Source organism: Poecilia mexicana, unplaced genomic scaffold (assembly GCF_051168715.1).
Source record: "Poecilia mexicana isolate PSO_F unplaced genomic scaffold, ASM5116871v1 scaffold_5, whole genome shotgun sequence".
NCBI lineage: Eukaryota > Metazoa > Chordata > Actinopteri > Cyprinodontiformes > Poeciliidae > Poecilia > Poecilia mexicana.
This window is the reverse complement of record NW_028263374.1, coordinates 25,583,609-25,596,336: the sequence shown is the minus strand read 5'-3', so window position 1 is coordinate 25,596,336 and position 12,728 is coordinate 25,583,609. Positions and strand designations below refer to the sequence as shown.

The 12,728-nt window shown below is 37.3% G+C and overlaps 1 long non-coding RNA gene across 1 annotated transcript; it reads right to left on the bottom strand.

The window, feature by feature from the left end:
- Window positions 1-6,701: 6,701 nt before the first annotated feature.
- Window positions 6,702-9,276, bottom strand: LOC106918236 (uncharacterized). The gene is made up of 4 exons (XR_015762962.1): window positions 8,508-9,276; window positions 8,324-8,374; window positions 6,920-7,068; window positions 6,702-6,828 (listed from the first exon to the last, which is right to left on the bottom strand). It is a non-coding gene; the product is annotated as an uncharacterized LOC106918236 (long non-coding RNA).
- Window positions 9,277-12,728: the final 3,452 nt, after the last annotated feature.

Below are 12,728 nucleotides of genomic sequence, written 5' to 3'. Positions count from 1 at the left end.
CAATTTATTAATTAACTTCCAGCTGTGCTTGGACAATTTTCTAATTTCTTAGCTATTTTTCTTTTAATATATTGATATAATTTTCTCTCAAATGAGGCACTCAGTTCAATTCCCAAGGCACACAGGACCAACAATCATGCATGCACACACTCACGCAAAGACAACATTTATTTCAGTTCATTTTATGTAAAAAAAAAAAACAAACAAAAAAAACAAAACAGACTCAACTGAGTTCATATCAGCAAAAATCATGTCATTCAATCCAGTAAATCCAATTAGATGCAATTAAAACACAATTCTGAACAATTAGATTTAGACCAGTCGGCAGAAAGTTGTCAATCTAAACATGACTTTTGGCACGATGCAAATAGCAGCTATTATGACCTTCTCTTGCCACTTTTTAGTGCAACTCTTGTCATGTTTTTAGCTTAAGTCTTAACATCAATCTAATAAGGGACGGTCAGATGGAATATGTCGTTTGAGGGTGTGACTTATCATTCTGTTTGAATAATTTTATTAACGTGGGTCCAAGGCATAACAAATGTCTTTCCAAGGGATTTTACAAGACAAATATTAAATTCAACTGCATATAATAACAGTGCAGTTCTAGTTATTACTTGAGTTTATGATGACAGTAGTTGTGTTGAGTTACAGTGTTTCTTCCTCAAAATGCTTTACCAGATTGTAATGGCCTACTATGGGTGCCATATTCATTTAGTGGAGACAAACAACAGAGTTGTTGCCACTTGCAAATTTTCCTACCTTCTCAGTTACTGTGTGACACTGGTGTGCAGTGACAGGATGGACACACACTCTTATTAATTACCTCACAGAAGAGGACCATGGTCCTCCATGTTCTCTGTTTTGGCTTGGTTCACCTCTTACCTCATTTGGCTCTGGGGATCCAGACCTCAGAGATGCTCCAATGAGCTTCAGCAAACACCGCACACTCACACTAATGCAATGCGACAATCTGTTTTTTCTTTCCGCACGGTACTGAAGGGAGCCAATGGAGTGATGTTTTTCTAATTGCAGAAAATGGTGAGGAGAGAAGTAGGTGTGTTCCCTGTTCAGCGTGACTTTTTGATTCTTTTGTGAATGTGGGCTACCAGTTGGTCAAAACCCAGGAGATAGTTCTGGTGTTTATTTGTTTATTGGTCCTGAGAATTCAAATTGAATGTAGTGACATTACCACATATGTCAAAGTGACATCAATGGGCACTCAATACGAAGTCTCTCTTTCAGCAAAAACTGTAAATCAGATCCATTGAAGAGATTTTAACAACTACTTAAACGGATTAATTAGAAGCTCAATACACCAACCAATAAGTTTGGGTAATGTAAATTCCTCACCAAACATCACAATGGCAACAAGGTCATGGGAAAGCTTACCACTAAACATTCACAATGACATTTACAAGTTTGATATTATATACTGGCCTCCTTTGTTCCCGGATGTTTAATTAGTGAGGAATTAAACACATTTAGTTCCAAACACAATCACACACCTCAGTGGCATCTTAATTCCTGGCAGCCTTCGGGGCCAGCAGCAGCAGTAACGCAGCCTTTGTGGGTCCTGCACTGAAAGGAGTGTGTCAGCAGTTCAGCAGAGATCTAGAGCCATGTTTTTTTTTCCAGCTGCCCGGTCTACTGCGCTTCTGTAGCAGGCAGTGAGCAGAGCTACAGAATTGGTCACTGTGAATCAGGGCCTTGTTGGGAATGGGTAACCTCACAAAGATGTGTGAGGCATAATGGGGAAAAAAAGAAAGTGCATTCAGTCCTTCTGTGGAATCTGGCTCGTTTGGGAGCAGTCGGTTCATTCTGGTTAGCTTTTGGGTTGTGCCAGGCCTCCACAGTGCCAAAAGCTATGAGTAATGCTGCACCGGCACATGGGTGCCAACAAGTGCAGAAATACATTTTTCTCACAGGGAAAGAAACAGATTTTAAACTCACAATGCATTATCTTAAATCTAAAATGTAATGAACACTGAAAATGTCTGTGTGTCTGCAAAATGACTATTTGAGCATTTCATCCACTCTAGTTGCATTTCCATTATAAATGTGCAGAAAACGTTGTCCATATTCCGCTAATGTTGAAAAAACACAACTTTGCAATTGCAGTGTTTCCAGTAAATAAGAAAAGGTATTAGAATCACACATTAGTTAGTCAACATGAAAAACATGCGGTCCCAAGATCCTCAAACTACTTCCTGTTGTCTTCTTCTTCATGGTTTCCCAGAGGCAACATCTGGTTGTTAATCATGTGACATGTATGATGCAAAAAATTGCTTCCATTGTGAAATTCTTTAGTCTATCTAAACCATCCCAATCTAGTGCCAACATTTTTATTTAAAAAAAGAGAGAGTTTTCCCATGGAGCACATATATTTTCTAAATGAAATTCTGTAATTATGTTGTCATTGGAAACACAGCTACCTTAACCTTCCTGAGGAACCACGGATTACATAATAAATTATCAGAAAAAGATTTTTTCTAAACATGGAATGCAAACAAGATATGGAAAAGTTTTGTAGAGAAATGCCACACAGTCTTTTGAGAACTTGAGTTGTTACCACACCTGGCCATATGTTAACTTCTGTGCTTTATCTCCAAGTTTCACAACCAGAGTGGAACTGAAAAACAGTCAGAGCCCTTGGATCACGTTCCTGTTTTCTTTAAATCCTGTCACACTTGTTATAGGTTGTTGAAAATGTCTGCTGCAACTATTTCTTCTGAACCTGAATCTTCATTTTATCTTGTGAATCACTCAAATTAAATGCTTGTTTAACCAGTTTGTGTAAATGTTTTAGTTTGTTTGTCAAGCAACTGCTCTGGATTTCTTTTTCTTAAGAGATGTCTACGTTTTTAGAGCACTGCTTGGAGTCACAACCTACCTAAACTAAAAGATGTTGTGTAATCAGTGGACTGTCGCCATGTAGGCCAGAGATCTGTATCAGCTCATGGTGGATTTAGGGTTATTTTAAATATTTTTTGTCTCTGTCTTGGTTACACAGTTAAAACCAGATGTTTACATACGTTTAATAATAATAGTGGAAAAGACTTTTTTCTGAGTGTTTGACATTAAATCAGGGAAAATGATGGTTCGTGTCTTCATGGTTTGTTTTTGGATCTCTTACTCCATTTGCTCATCATTAGTAGAAGTTTTGGATTTTTTTTAAATAATCTTGACCTTTCATATGTTGTTGCCCATCATTTGTCTGAACTGAATGAAGCCTTCTGAAGAACGCTACAGGTCCATCAAAACCTTGCTATTCCCAAAGTTGTTACCACAATAAACTTTGAATTTTAAGCACCACATTAAACATAATACCACATTAACTTAAAGCAATTTTCAGAGGATTATCTCTATGGTTGCTATGCATTATGTATTTTATCCATTTTAATTTAAAATAAAACCCGGCTCTTCAGTGTGCTGAATTTTGCTTTATGCTTACACAATGACTATAAAGAATTTGATTTTATTTAAAAATCATTGAAACCTTCTGAGAGATCATCTGCACTAAGCTAAATTTCACTGTTTCTGTACTTTGAGCATAAAGTGGCGTTAACACGTGTGTAGGAATGTTATGCAAAAACTCTAAATTCTTAGAAACAATAACATTCTTTGTGTTGGTGAAGCAAGAGTTTGAGTAAACAAAAGTAGAGACAATGCCCATGTGTTTCCACGTGAATTTGCTCCAGAGTACTCAATTATTGAGTTGCTCATTGAGCAATAACATCTGGTCAGTTTGGAGTTTGCTTCCTACGCCTGCAAGCAAAGCAGAGTATTTTAATAAACTCATAATTCAGGCCAATGGTCAAGAGTTTGAATTTATCAATATTTGTACATTGTCACAGGCATATATTATTGGCTGTAGTACTTATTGCTATATAAGGAAACAAGTAAGCAACATGCAAAACAAAACTGTCATGAGAGGTGGGCAGCTTTGCAGCGTCTTTAATCACGTTTTGCTACACCACAAGGGCTTGAAAAATGAAAATCCTTTAAAAGATCAAGGGAAACAGGAAACTCCTTCCATGAAAGCCAGCTGATCAATCACCTGACCAGTTTGTTGGAAACCACTGAGCAAATTCTTGGCAATTGTTTTCAACAAATTAGAGAGCAGCAGCTCTGCCAAGAAACAGTTTCAGCGCATTATAATCATGGCTTTGTTACAACTTTTCACCTTTACGTAAGTCTTCATTGGCGTTCCGGGTGCTTGGCTAATTTGCTTAGCTGTCCCCGTTAACAAAGAGAGCATGAATAAAGATAGCACTGGTGTTTAAAAATATAAAAATCTCATCAAAATCAATCTACAGAATAGTGAATCAGAAAGTTTCTTCATATTGGAGTAAAAAGATTTGCCTTGCTATACAAGTTGTATTTTCCATCAGCATGTGATTTTTTTCATATGTTGAATAACAGCAATATGAAATCATCATTTCTTTTGGTTACCTTTCTCCCAGAAGCACACACAACTCTTTGTTGAAGGAGTTACCTATTTATAATCATCAAAATTGTTTTCATTTTCTCTAGATGCAACTGGGGTACAACCTTTGAAAAAAAAAAAAACAGATATAACGAGATCTTGATCTAAAGAAATTCAAGAATACATAAGAAACAAAGTCATCAACATGAGTTTATAAAAAACGTCTCAAACCCTTTTCTGTCATAAATTACGTGGTCAGACGTGGTGAGGATGAACACAGGACCCAGGTTGTGAAGAAAATTATGAATTAATGTTGAAGCTCACACAGTCCGATACAGGTGGCACGGCAGAGAGTATAGCACAGAGCTAGTTACCGGTAGCAACTGATACATTTAAGACAGAAAACGAGAGCTAAGCAGACCAGGACTTCTCAGTTCAACTGGAGAGCCGACACACAACAACTGACATACGACAACGATCAGACAAGAGATAAAGACAACAGGTGGACTTAAATACACAGGGAGGGTAATCAAGGAATGAGATACATCTGGGAAGCAATCAATGGGGAAGACGCAGGAACAGAGACTCACAGGAAGGAAACTGAACACAGAAAACCCTAAAAGTAAATACACAGAAACACGGATCATGACATTTTCTACTTTGGATTCCAGCAATTTACAGAGAAAACACGGAATAGTGGTGAACATTAGGGACAAAACAACCTGCTTATTGTAAAATGTCATTTTGTTTCTAAAAGAACAATGTTAGTTTTTTTCAGTTTGGTTTGTAGTTTCTATATGTCTAAATTCAGCTTTCTTTGTGTTAATTACTCAAAGGAAGCTGTATGTTTGCTCTTTTCTAACCCCCTGTTTAACTCACCTGCATTGATTTTTCCATCAAAGTGCCTGTTACTTTATCTGTGCTCCATGTCCTCTCCATGCTCTGTTTGAAATGTGTAGTTTTTAAACCATCACAAATTTTATCCCTAGTTCCTGTCTGCATTTTGGTCTTATAAAAAAACCTACAAAACATTACACAATTGGGTTATGTTAAAGGAGTATGATCTGAACCACACCAGTAACTTGATCTCTCAGTGACTCAAACAGAAAAAAAAACATCTGAATGAACTAAAACAAAATGAGTTGTGACAGGCCTACTCAATATTTTGCCTTAAATCTAAGTGAGATGATGTGACGTAACCTCAAACAGACTGTTTTGAGTCGTAGCCCCACCAAAATGGCTGAATGAAAATGATTCTGAAATAAATTGTGCACCAAAAGTACTCAGCAGCGAAGTAAAAGACTTATTGTCAGTTATTGCAAAATACTTGGTGGTAGGTGTTCCTCCCAAGGGTGGTACAACCAGTTATTAGGAGGCAATTATTTCTACAAAGAGCCAGCCTGTTTCAACAGATTTTCACTCATAACAAGTGAAATCATCATTTTAAAACGGCATTTTTGTAATAAATGGGGTTATATTTGTCTGATATTAAAATGTGTACAATAATGTTAAATATTTCAGTGTGATTAAAAATACAAAAACAGCAGAAATCTATAAAGGTCTTGTTTTTCACAGGGTGTTGGTAAAGAAGTTATCTGTCTGATCCCCTTGTATTGCCCCCGTTATGCTAACCATTAGCCTCACTCCTGTGTGAGAGAATTATCTCCTGCTTCTCCAAGCCCATTGTGATTTTCTGTTCATAGCAATAAATCCAGTATGTACCAACTGTTGCTAACCCTTTCATGGAGCCCCACTCCATGAGGTCCTGACTGTTCCTTTAAGGGGTTAAATAAAAGCTCACCTATTGCACTGAGGTACTATGAACAGTGAAGCGGTACACACACACATGCATTCGTGTTGACTCTTGATAGAGCCTATTGTATTGCTCTAGGCTTGTGTGACGACACATTGGAAATTATTATCTTTAAAGAGAGACAGACATTGAATTTTTGAATGGCAGTAAGAGAGTCTGCTTGCATACAAACACTAGGTTATCGGTCTTCCTGATAGGCTCTGTTCAGATAGATATCCCAGTTTGAGACGTGTTGATTGCTGAGGTTTCAGGTCTAATTAATGGACACAAAGGAAGCATCAAGATAAACTGTAGAAATCCATTGTTCTTTCTGTGAAATAAGTTACTGGTAAATTGATTTGCTCAGCTGTGGAAACACAGTGACAAACATATAAAAACAGTTTTTCTAACAAATACACATGGAAGTGAGAATTCCACATTCAAGCACAAAGGAGGAAAAAAAGAGCATGATTTCAGTCATAGTACAATAAAAGCTTTTATTTTTAATGTTGATCAATCATAGTTGAGTTGAACTCAGCACAACTTCTCTCCCCAAAACAATTTCATCAGTCAGACGTCTGCTGGACCGACAAAAAGATATCGCAGTCTGGAACAAAGTAATGGAGCAATAGTCACAAACAAGCTGAGAAACTGTTGTCCGTAGAGACAGTCTGTGAGAATTGTTAAGAAACACAGACCTACATAACTGTGACCCTCTCTGGGTTAGAGCTGTCATCCAGAGTCAGTTTGGTATCCATGGTTTTGCCAGTGATGCCTTTGAGAACCTCTTGGATGGTCACAGTCCTATTCATGAAGTGGACAGATCCCTGCACTTCAACAGCCAACCCTTTTTGGCACAGCACATTATTAGATCCTATCAGCCAATTATGCTCAAAGCCCTTAAAAAGGAGGATGACATGTTTGTGTTTGGGTTTCTAACAAAAAAAAGCAACCAAGAAAGAAAACAAGGCCTGAATGCTGCCGACGGGTGAAAGATATTTATGTTTTTTGATCCTGATAAATTAAAGGAATCTACCCAAGGATTAAACTGAGAAGTTGTGGTCATGTTGACAATTAAGTTCTGTAAACAAAACAGTTATTGAATTAAAAAATTTAAAGTTTTGGTGACATAGCAACAAAAAAAGAAGAAAAGGAACAACTTTATGATTAACAGGAATGAAAATAAGAATTGTAATAACACAAGACTTTATACAAATGTTAATGCTGCTGAAGGCTAACTTGTGATGCTGTAAGTCACAGGTTTTAATAACCAGCCGTACGGAAACAACAGGAGCCAGTTGTGTACCGCTTTCTCCTCATGATGAAAGAAAGCCTTTGATACATTTGTTTAGATGGAGGACAACCCAGATCTTGCTTATCAGGAAATAAATCTGATTTTTGACAGACCCAAGCCCAGGCTCTAGGGACACAGTATTGCGTCTGCATGTTTGGTCAACAGAAGGCCTCCAACAAAGATACAAAGCGTGCCGGACATGCACATGTCATTGTACACATCCTGCTGTCGCACTTCCGCTTATAGATCTGAATTTCTTATCTTAATGTTATCATTCACTTTGAGTGGTGATCAAAAATAAGGAAGTTCCAAAATCTCACCTTGATTCCATAACAAATAAAACACCAGAGAAGCAGCAACTATTAATGCTAGACTTAAGCATTTGATGAGGCGCGGTAAAGAAAAAAACGATAAGGTTATTTTGCTTCTTTGTTAGTTTTTTTTTTTTATACTAAATTAACCAGACATGACAGCTGCTTGGCCTTAAGGTGGCATCTTCATTAACACTGATCTGTACTGATTTTTATTAGCTTGTTGCTAATGCAGTTATGATACATGTGTAAACTAGCATCAATAGCAGTGATGAATTAAATTATATGCAAGTTACTGCTATATAATTATTTTATTACAATGGGTCATGAACTGAATGAGAATTTAAAAGTTCTGATTCCAAGATCTCAGTTTCCAACTTTGCACTTTGGGACCTTTCTCCCCCACTCTTTATGCCCATTTACTGTCTGACTGCTGCAATAATGGATCCATTAGTGCCATTCTTTCACTAAATGCAAATGAACAAATCAAGTCGTACTCTGCCTCACGCCCAATGACCTCCAGAGTTAATCACCAGCCTCCCGTGATCCTGCAGAGATAAGAAGTTTGGACAATAGATGGATTGATGAATGGAGTTTGCTCCGAGAAAGTAAACACATTCTACACCAAATCTACAATTTTAACCTGGTCTATCCTTCGATTTAAAATTAATTAAACTTTACCTCAGGTGGAAAGAGCTACAGACCACAAATTCAATCTTGTTGTAGTTGCAGTAGGGAGTTCTGAGAAAACTTGAACAAGCACACCTTACAGCTTCATCACCTTTGCTCTCTGCTGTGCTACAGCTCGCTATCCATTGCTCTTCCTTCACTGCATAGCCTGCTGACAACTGGAGAAATCTGCAATTTTTCTGTTGTTTCTGCGCCATTAGCACAGCTACAGCACACTGAACGACAATACCTGCTGAACAGAGTAAGGGTGTGGGTGTGCCCAAGAGCATGACATATGTCTTTTTAACATGTCCTGTCCTGCAGTGTGGCACTCAGAGTATTTTTCTGAGTGTCAAGGTGAGGCCCAACAGATTTACTTTCACAAGCGGAGCATTTTGGCTTTCGCCATGGTGTTCGAGTTGATATGAAACGTTGCCAAAAATAGCTTTGGGTTTATTTCAGATGTACAGAAATTAAAGGAAGAAAGGTAGGGGAAATGTTTAAAGGGACAAGAGTTAGGAGTGGAGGAAAGAACGCAGCACAGACAGAACACAAGTCACACTGTAAGACGGCCTCTAGACCTGCAGAAAGATAAAAAAAAGAAAAAAACAAGAAAAGACAGCTACAAACAAAACATGCATATATAATACTAATTATTATAACATCACTGAAAAGTACATGTTACAATTTAAAACAAGATAGTATATTTAGTGGCAACCACACCCCATAGAGTGTAACTGAAGAACATCTAAGGCCCTCCTTCTGGCTCTGATTTGTTGTTTTTGACCTTATGAGCATGTGTGAATGTGGATTCATGTTCTCAAATTGTCAAATTCACAAATTGGAAAATTTGGGTTTGAAGCAAAACTTTTGTTGTTATTCAAAGCACATACCTATGCTTATTTTCAAGCGGGTGAGTCAGGAAACAAAGTAATCCTTAATCTGTTCACCTTTGTGAATAAAACACCCTCTCTTGTCTCCTATTCATATTTCAACTTGATATATTTATGCAACCTGAAACACACAGCCAGGAATCAACCGTTAAGCAGTTTCAGGATGACATAATGATGACAACACAAGCTTTTGATTAACAGGATCTTTTTAATACATACGAAACGTCACTAAAAAGGAATAGAAATACCAAGTATTAGGAAGATAAAGTCAAGAACCTTGGTTTTATAAGTACAGTATATATCATATTTGAAGACTTGAGCGCAGATTGTACAGGTAGACGTTCTGATGTGTTCCTGTAACATTTCTGGTGGAAAACAAAACTGTATAAATGTAGAAGTAGTTTTGATGTTAATTCTGGCTAAATTTGGTAAAAAAAACCCTACTATACAAGTGTTCAAAACACCACTCTACCTATCCCTACAAGTAAGGTGGGTGAAATCAGCCTTATATTTTCCAAGGAACTCTACAGTTGACTGCTTTTTACTTTTAGCATATTGTTTAAGGGGAAGTTCCCCGTGTGAGTACAGTTCTTCTTTTGCTCATAGTTGCAGCATCACTGCTAGCTGATAAGTATCATATGTGCACAGAAACATGAAACACTTAATGAATTATAATTAAAACAATTTTTTCATAGAAAATTGCTGCTTCTCTGTGTAATCACTCTACACATTAACTGAATATACTCTGAAAAGTTAGAGAAAAGTGTCCTGAGAAGAGCATTTGGGGCACAAAGAAAGACTGACTCACTGCGAAGCAAGGGAGGCTACGTGCGTGAGGACACAGATCAGGTGCGGACTCTCTTTGTGAACAGGTGAATTCGAGCCGCCTGTTGAGTCATGAGAAAATTATCCTGGGCACTGTCCGGTGTATTTGATCTCACCATGTTTACCTGCCTGCAAAGAGAGAATCTGAAGGTCTCACATCCATGGCACAAATCAGTTCAAACAGAAATTATGTTAAAGTGCCTGACAAAAACGTTCATGCCATCAATAATTTTGCACATTTCTTCACGAGACAACCAAAAAAACCCTCTGCTTTTTGTAGAGACTTAATCTGATAAATGAATCATGCAAAAAGTAAAAGTCATGCATGATTATGTGCCTTTTCTTTCAAGCTTATTTTCATGGATACCCCTAGAGAAAATCCACTGTAGTCTTCTGAAGTCACATTGTTAGCAATAACAATCCACCTGTGTGTAATTTAATCTCAGTATAAATAGAGCTGGAAAGGTCTCAGAGGTTTGTCAGAGAAAATTAGTGAACAAACAGCATCATGAAGACCAAAGAACATGGCAGACATCTCTGAGAAAATATTGTTGAAAAGTTTAAAGAAGGGCTGGATTGAAAAACAATATCCCGAATTTTGAACATCTCACGGAGCTCTGTTCATTCCATCGTCTGATTGAAGATGGAAGCAGTACTTGCACCGCTTTATTACTTTGCATATAAAAGCATCAGAATCAAAATCTGCCTTATTCACCAAGTTTGTGCACATACTGCTTTGCTCTCAGTTAAAATGTAAGCACTTAGAAAGGCAAAATAAAAATATCATGTATGTGTATTTTACAAAAGAGGAAGACGAGGTTGAATTAGTGCAATTATGCATAGCATCAATCTGGGCATTCTGCATTTACAAAAACACAGCCTTGGGGAGAAAAACTGTCTCCCTGGTGATTGGTTTTAGCAAGAAGTGTTCTGTAGTGTCAACCTGATGGCAAAAGTCTAAATAGTCTCCAGGATGTGTGGGGTCTGCAGAGATGTTAGCTATCCTTTTTCTTACCCTAGCAAATTCTGGATGGAGGGAAAGCCCTAATAATCCTCTCAGCAGACATGGTTGCATTGTATGCTGTCAGTTTTTCTAACCTGTCGTTTTACTTGAAGAAGTAAAATGTAAAATTGTCATTTTACTTGTTTTTTTTTCTGAGGCAGTTATGCTTGTTTGGAAATACCTGTTGTAACTGAAGATAATTTTGCCTGGTTATACCCATTGGCTCGCAGTTGCTGAATTTTCTATAAAACCTAACTTCTGTGTATCCAATAACTTATGTAACATTTATCTTCAGGCAGTACGCAGCTTTTCATCATTTGCAGACACAATAGAAATCATGTCAGAGGATTCTTGGAAAGTACAACATACAGAAAACTTTGGGTGAAACATCCTGCAGTGTGTACTCCGTATTGCGGTTTTATACGTAAAGGCTTTGTTCACAAAAGACCAGACTTGAACTCCATGTGACAGCCATCCTGACCGTTTGATTTACGACACAATACCACCCTTCAGAGCATTTGCTCCTTTGTTCCAGGAATATGGCTGTTATTGTTTTTGTTGGCGTTTCAAAGGATTTGCTGGTTGAAATCAAGCAATAACAAACAGTTTCAGAGTTTGCCATTTTTCCTCTTCGTCTCTGCTACTGCATGGATGCAGACGTTCTTCCTCCTCTGCTATCATGATTATTTTTCTTTTGATTTCTGTGAGATCTCGCAGGATACAAGCTTTGGCAATGTGCATCATGGAAGTTTTATCCTTGCATCTAGACTGTGCGCATTATGTTATTTTGTTTGTTTAAGAAATGGACAAAAGATTTCCCCCCAAAAGTTGAGTAAATACGTTTGAATAATAAAAGTGAAACTAGATTCAGCTTCAGATTTTCTTCCTCCATGTTTTCAGTGGACTGTTGTCTTAAGATTTCAAAGGCAATGAAGAAAAATACAGGCCAAATTTTGACAAACGTATCCTTCCTCCCCATGGTGCTTTCAGGTGCTCTGCAAACACATGTGTTTCCTTTACAATCCTTGAAATTATTTTCTTTTCAGTTTTTGTAACAACCTCTGGACACCTTTCAAAATCCCACACAAAAGTTCTTAGTTTTCATTTTTAATATTTATTTTTTGAAGCGCTTGGAAGCAAACACTACAATTTCACAGCAGAGAGGCTGAATGAAAGGCAAACTCATGGGAAAATCCATAGCTTGTTGTTTATGGAATGAGACCTGAAGATCAAACAGATTTTGCTGTCACGGAGCTAGAGATAAATTATTGAAAAATGACTTAAGCCACAGAAGCAGTTAATCACCCAAGAGGCTACAGTAGTGACATGCTTACTCATGAGTCTAATAATAAATTGAATAAAATTAACCCTGAAACGTTAACTTTTTGCCAGAGTGAATTTTGCTTTAATTTCAAGTGAAGCCAAATATTGTCAGAAAGACAATAGATTTTAACTTGCTGAAAACCAAAATAAATCACCAAATTTAGTACTAATAAAACTAATCAATTTCAT